This window comes from Alexandromys fortis, unplaced genomic scaffold (assembly GCF_014885135.2).
Source record: "Alexandromys fortis isolate MF-2015 unplaced genomic scaffold, M_Fortis_MF-2015_v1.1 scaffold_177, whole genome shotgun sequence".
Taxonomy (NCBI): domain Eukaryota; kingdom Metazoa; phylum Chordata; class Mammalia; order Rodentia; family Cricetidae; genus Alexandromys; species Alexandromys fortis.
Window position 1 is genome coordinate 2,819,638 of NW_026068056.1, and position 7,056 is coordinate 2,826,693.

General features: G+C 43.0%; 1 pseudogene; it reads left to right on the forward strand.

Annotated features, from left to right (window-relative positions):
* The first annotated feature begins 3,994 nt into the window (after positions 1-3,994).
* Positions 3,995-6,560, forward strand: LOC126487243 (40S ribosomal protein S6-like; annotated as a pseudogene).
* Positions 6,561-7,056: the final 496 nt, after the last annotated feature.

Here is a 7,056-nt window from a genome sequence, read left to right on the forward strand (position 1 = left end):
CTAGTGTTGTTTCGTTTGGCTCTAAGGAAAGATGAGGGTCTGCTGCCCTCTAGTGATCATGTATAACAACACACAGAGCCAATGTGGACGGACCTGCAAGATCCCTGCAGACTCTCCTAGCTCCTCAGGATAGGAGGAAGCAGGAAGGTAAAATGACAGAAATTGGATAGGGAGAAAGGAACTGTCATGCAAGGAGGATTTTACCATGACAATGAACTGTGTTAGACACAGAGGCTCAAAGATTAGAAAGGAACTTGGGAAGAGTTGATGTGGGATTTCCCTCTGTACCATTGATTAATAAAGAAGCTGCTTTGGACCTATAGCAAGGCAGAATTTAGGTAGGCAGGGAAGGCTAGGCTGAATGCCAGGAGAAAGAAGTATGGAGTCAGGGAGAAGCCATGGATCTTCGGCCTGAGACAGACACTGGGAACATCACCCGGTAAGCCACTGCCATGTGGCAATATACAGATTAATAGAGATAGGTTAGTTTAGAATATGAATTAGCCAGAAATATGCATAAGTTATTAGCCAAACAGCATTGCAAATACAGTTTCTGTGTGATTATTTCAGGTCTAAGTTAGCTGGATGGCCAGGAAGAACAAGTGGCCTCTGTACTACATACAATGGTGCAGACTTTTAATCTCAGCACCTTGTGGAAAATCCCAATTCTCTTCTGCATCTCACAGACACTAGTCAAGGTTACACTTGGTGGGAGCTATAAGCAAGTGGAAAAAGACTAGCCCCCTGTAATCTGGACAGGGAAGTCACTACCTTCCTGGGAGGTCTCTTGTATTTGATGTGTTTTGTGAAGACAACTTACCCAGGGTTTCTGGCATACTGTGGAGACACCCTTTCCTTTCCTCTTCTGGTCTGGCCTGGCTCTCACTTCTTTTCCGAAGGGGCAGGAGTAGAGCATGTGGTTCTGATGTTTGTCTTGACAGGTTCACATATCCAAGGCATCTCCCAAAACTCAGATGTTTCTTGCTCCAGAATGCTGAGTTCTCCTTTCTCTCACAGATTTGTGGACAGTTTGGGTTCATGACTATCCCTCCCAGGTCAGTTCAGCCTGACCAACCAGTTGGCTTTAACTGCAGACTGAGACCAGTTGCATCTCCACAAAGAAGGAAGGAAAACCTTCTTTTCTTGGAGACACCCAGGAGAAATAAAGGCACAGCTTGAGTTAATGTGGTACAGTTGGCTCTTTTTTTCCTCCAATCCAGCCTTCAGGGTGAGCTCTGGCCCCTGGTAGAACCCACAATGCAGCTTGTGTCCTTTTGCTCCCTCTGGCTCATCCCTGGAATTGGTCTATGATCTCCAGACACTGACCTTAAAACACCATCAAGCCTCTTCCCTATCATGTAAGTCAGCCCCATTTCTAGATTTCTGCCTGGTTGTTTCTTGCTCACACTAACCAGCTCATGTCTTTGATCTAAGTGTAAATAACCAGCTTTATTTTTTAACTCTTTGCCTTCACTTTCCTCAATTTCGGCTAAGCTGTGCTGTCAAGGTACAAGTTCTCTATCTTGATTCTACTAAGCATCTACTCTCACTGTATGTAGTCAACTTGTGTGTTTGTTGGGCTTCTTCTTCTAATGTTCAATACTGTTCACCCATGTACTTCCTGATGTGTCTGTGTGTGCAGATGCAGTGGTTAGCCTTTATCTATGACTTGGGTTTTCATTATCTGTGTACTTAGTATGTGGGAATCGCACATAAACATGGAGGTCAGAAAGCAGCTTGCAGGATTTGCTTTTCTCCTGCCATGAGGGTCTGGGAATTGAACTCAAGTCACCAAGTTTGGCAACAAATGCTGAGTCATCTTATTAGCCTGAATTCTATATGCTTGCTACCAGTATATATATATCCCCTACATGATAGTAAAGTCGTGTTAAGTGGCGCGATGACATGATAAAGGCTCTCCACCCTCAAAAAGAATTTGATTCAAGGAGGCCACAAATGCACAGAGCTCATGAGGCTCAGACAAGCTGAGCCACCTAGAAGAGGCTCAGGACACCTGGGCTGCCGGAAAGACAGTCCACAACCTGCTGAGCTCCCTGCAGGCTGTGCAGAGTGCACCAGGCTCCCAGCTCTCATGAGCTGTCACCCGTGCTGGGGTGGGCTTTGGTGGTAAAGTTCTCACTGGGTGACTTCTGCTCCTGTAAGTATCCCCTCATCCATATGTCTATAAACAACCCCAATAGAACTCACTGGTCCATGAAGATGGACTTTGATCAGTTAGTCAGTTCCCTATATGGGATGAGTAGACTCCCAAGGACTAGAGTCACATAGCAGACAGTATTACAAAACGCTTCCTATTGGAGTCTCTGTTCACCCTCAGAGAAATGAGATAATGTTTTAACCTATGAAATCCTGATTTCTCACAGGACTGGTCTCTTGTTTCTATCTCTGTAATAAGTAATAATTACATGGGTAAATAATTATTCTCTGGAAGGGAATACAAAGATATACTGTATTGTTTTCCAGTTCTTCTCGAACGTGACTGTCCGTTTACTTCCCTGAGCTGGCATCTGGTGAAATACCAAAATAAAACGCACTCAAACAAAAGGTAAAATAATTTAGGTACAGAGGATTGATCTCTGCTAGAATTATAGCTAGCCAATCCCTATGAGACCATAGCTATGCAATCAAACATCCAGAAAAAAAAAAAAACAACTAGAATCAAAGAATGCATTATTTAATTTTCTGTTGGTGTGATAAAAGATCCTGAGAAAAAGCAACTCAGGAAAAAAGGGGTTTAGTTGGCTTAAAATTGTCGAGAGAATATATGGTGCTTTGAATGACAAAGGCTGCTATAAGCTCACATTTGGGTATTTGAGTCAAGCACTTGGTGGAACTGTTTGGGAGGGTTAGGAGGTGTGGCCGTGTTAGTGGAGATACGTCATTGAGGCTGGGCTTCAAGGCTTTAGAAGACACACACTGTTCCCCCTGTGTTCTCTGACGCATGCTTGCTCAAGATGTGAGTGCGCAGCTGTTCCTCCTCCTGTGCCTTCACTCCGCCATCACAGATGCGAATCCTCTGGAACCACAAGCCCAATTAAGCACTTTCTTTTGTAAGTTGCCTTGGTCATTGCGTTTTATCACAACACTAGGAAAGTAACTAACACAGGATGTCACCATGGGTCACCCCGCCTCTGTGATGTACTCCTTCATCAGGACTTTACCTACAAAAGGCTGCATGATCTTCCCAAATAGCCCCATAACTGGAAATCAGGTGTTCCGATGCAGAGCACATGGAGGATGTTTCTAATTCAAATCATAACCTTCTGCCTCTGGCCCCCATAGGCTCAGGATGGTCATCTCATGATGCAAAATGTGTTCAGTCAACTTTGTTTCCATAGTCTCCAAAAGTACCAGTGCTGTTCAATGGTCCAAAGTGTCTCCTCAGATTAACTACTTAACTGTGAACCTCCTGTAAAATAAAAAGAAACATAATTACATATTTCCAACATATAATATCGCAGAGTATACATTCCAAGTGGGAGGAATGGAGAATAGGAGGGAAAGATTGAAAAACAACAACAACAAAAAGATTGAAACCCAACAAGGCAAATTAACTAGCTCCGTGTCTAGTATCTGGGGCTTGAGTTTCAAAGGGCTGAGGTTGCTCCATCCATCCAGCTGTGCTGCTTGCCACAACAGCTCTCTTACACTGGTTCCACCCTTATCTGTAGCACTCCTTGGAAGATTCCCACACAGCCCTGGCATCTCAGCATCTCAGGCTGCAGGCTCCACATTAACAGCTTCACTTACTGGCACTCATGGCTTCTTCTCAGAAATTGCAGTCCTGCTGCGTGTTATCTGGCCCAGTGACTCTCTGAAAGCAAAGGAGGAAAATGCATGATCCCTGCAATTTTGCATTTTTCATGCCTCTAAAACCAGAACCACATAGATGACACTGTCATGCTTTGGTAACAGCTCAGGGTGGAGTCTGCCCCACCCCCACCCCTCAGACCTCAGTTGCTGCAGACGCTGTATGCTGAAGCTGGTGAATGTCTTCCGTAGGGGTTTGGTCTGCAAGCTGGGGCCTTTTCTGAGCAGGGTCCTGCACGTGGGCACCTTTCTATTCCTCCAGTGCAGAACAGGAGGCTTTACTTATTGGCACCAGTCTCTCTTTAACATATTCCGTACATGACCTTCCCTAACCTTAACCTTCCTAGAGCTCTTTTCTTTTCCAATTTGCTTTTTTTTTCATTTTTTTCTTCCCCCACTTGTCCTTTTTCATTGTAGACCTGTATGGAACAATCAGTAATAACTAAGCCACAGATTCAATATTATACTTTCCTGAAATTTCCTCCAGCAAAGAAACTAGCCCATTACTTTCCAAGTCATCTTCATGCAAATTCCTGTGATGTGAGCAAAATGCAAACAGATCCTTTCCCAAAATATCACATGAATGAACAATAGCCCATTCCCCAGTAGAGTTGTCGCTCTCCCTCTGAAGCCTCATAAACCAGGTCTTTACTGGCATGCTATTCTCAGCTCTTCTGTCTTAGAGTCACCCAGAGCTTTGACAACAGCATCCAATCTCTTTTATAGCCCAAAGTTCCAAAACTTTCCACATTCCTACAGAAAACAGCACGGTCAAGTTCATTACAGTAATAACCCCACTCCTAGAAGCACTTTCTTCATGATTTACCTTTCTTCTGCCTGTGATAGCAAAAAGCCACTTTGGGGACAAAGGATTATTTGGGTTTAAGGTTGCAGGGAGGCTATTGTCCATCATTGTGGCGAAGGCACGGCATCATGAATATGAGGCCAGCCTGGCAGTCAGGGAGCCAACTGCTTGCAATTTGTCTTCAAAGAGGAAGCAGAAAGAAAGAATGAAAAATGGGAATAGGCTATAAAACTTTAAAGCTTCCCCCAGTGAGGTAATCCCTCCATCAACATTCACCAACCACGGGTCTCATAACCCTCCAAATAGCACAACCAACTGGGGACCAAACATTCAAACACATGAGCCTATGGCGGATGTTTCTCACTCACTACAACAAGGAATAATAAATTATTTCAAATCCTTACACTAAACAGTTTCATAAAGAATAAATGTTTCTAGAAGTCCCAAGGGAAGGCAGTCTAATTGAGGAGAAGGATGGTACGCACCAGAGGGTTGTTTTTGTCAGTAAAAATGCTCACTTCCCTAATCTACTACCTTCGCTTCTTATGCAAGATTGCATTCTAGATTATTTAATCTGAAGTATAATAATTCCATAATACAACATATGTTATATCATATTCAGAAGAAGGGAAAAATCAAATCCAGACCAAAATGGCTAATAGGTTTTATATGATCCAGAAGTTTCTTCTTTAATAACTTTGGGACCTATTCTTCTCTCCTGAAGACTTCTGTCCTGCCTATTACTCAGCCTCTTGTATATGAGATCTGAAGATTGAGTCATATTAGCAGTGGAGGACAATACATAATATTTTATTAAATAATATATGGGCCTCCCATGCACAAAATGTGATGCTTAGCTATCATAGTTAGTTTCAGCAGTCAACTTGACACAAGGAAAAAACAAACTTTAATTGAAGACATATCTCCATCAGACTGGTCTGTAGGCGTGTCTGTGGAACATTTTCTTAACTTTTAATTGATTAATATGGGAGGACCCAGCCCACTGTGGGTGACACATCCCAAAACCATATAAAAAAGCTAGCTGAGCAAGCTAAAGGAAGCAAGCTTCCATGTGTTCCTCCATGGTCTCTGTTTTAGCTCCTGCTTCTAGGTTTCTGACTTAGTCTGGTCAAAAATTGCTTCAGCTCTTTTTATGGCACCTCTTATATAGTTGGAATGTCAAGATGAAGCTGAAGTGGACAATGAACACAAACTTTGTACTTTCTGTGAGAAGCAAACAGCCACAAAAGTAGCTGTTGACACTCTGGGCAAGGAGTGGAAGGATTATGTGGTCCAAATCAGTGATGGGAATAATACGCAAGGCTTTCCGTGAAGCAAGGCATCTTGACCCATGACAGAGTGTGCCTGCTATTGAGTAAGGGGCATTCTTTTTATACAAGAGAGCTGGAGAGAGGAGGTGCAAATCTGTTTGGCAATGCATCGTGGATGCCAATATGAATGTTCTCAACTTGGTCACTGTAAATAATAATAATAATAATAATAATAATGGGAGAGGGGATATTCCTGGACTGACAGATACTACTGTGTCTTAGAGGTTAGGGTCCAAAAGAGGTAGCAGAATCAGAAAGCCTTTAAATATCTCTAAAAATGATGATATTCACCAATATGCTGCCAGAAAGCCCTTAAACAAGGAAGGCAAGAAGCCCAGTACCAAAATACCCAAGATTTGGCGCCTTGTTGATACCACATGACCTACAACACAAGTATTACTCCAAAGAAACGATGCACTAATAAACATAAGGAGTGGGCTGCAAAATATGCTAAACTTTTCACCAAGAGAATGAGGGAAGCCAAGGAAAAACACCAGAAACGAATTGTCAAGAGACACAGGCTGCTCTTACTGAGAGCTTCTACTGCTGGGTCTGAATTCAGTCAAAAAGACGTCTTTAAGAATAACAAGTAAATGATCAGACCTTGAATCCCAAAAACCCCCAAAACTTCTGGTGTGGGACAATCATCTATATTCTGTCTATTATATTTTAAATAAATGCTGATTGGCCAATAGCCAGGCGGGAAAACCAGACAGGAAGTAAAGGTGGGGCAATGAGAACAGGAGTATTCTGGGAAGCAGGAAGCTCCCTCCGGCAGTCCTGCCCAGACCACGGAAGAAGCAGGATGTGACCTGCACTGCTGAAAAAGTTACTGAGCCATGTGGCTAACATAGATAAGGATCATGGGTTAATATACATTATAAGAGCTAATACAAAGCCTGAGCTAATGGGCCAATCAGTTTTACAACTTATGGAGAACTCTGTGTGATTTTGGGGGGGGGGGGCTACTGGCTGTGAAAACTGGGCAGGACAGAAACCCCAACGACCAGGCCCTCATGTTACAAACTTCATGTCAAACCATGAAAAATACAAGGGACTGTGAACATACATTGTTAAGTAAAAGAAACC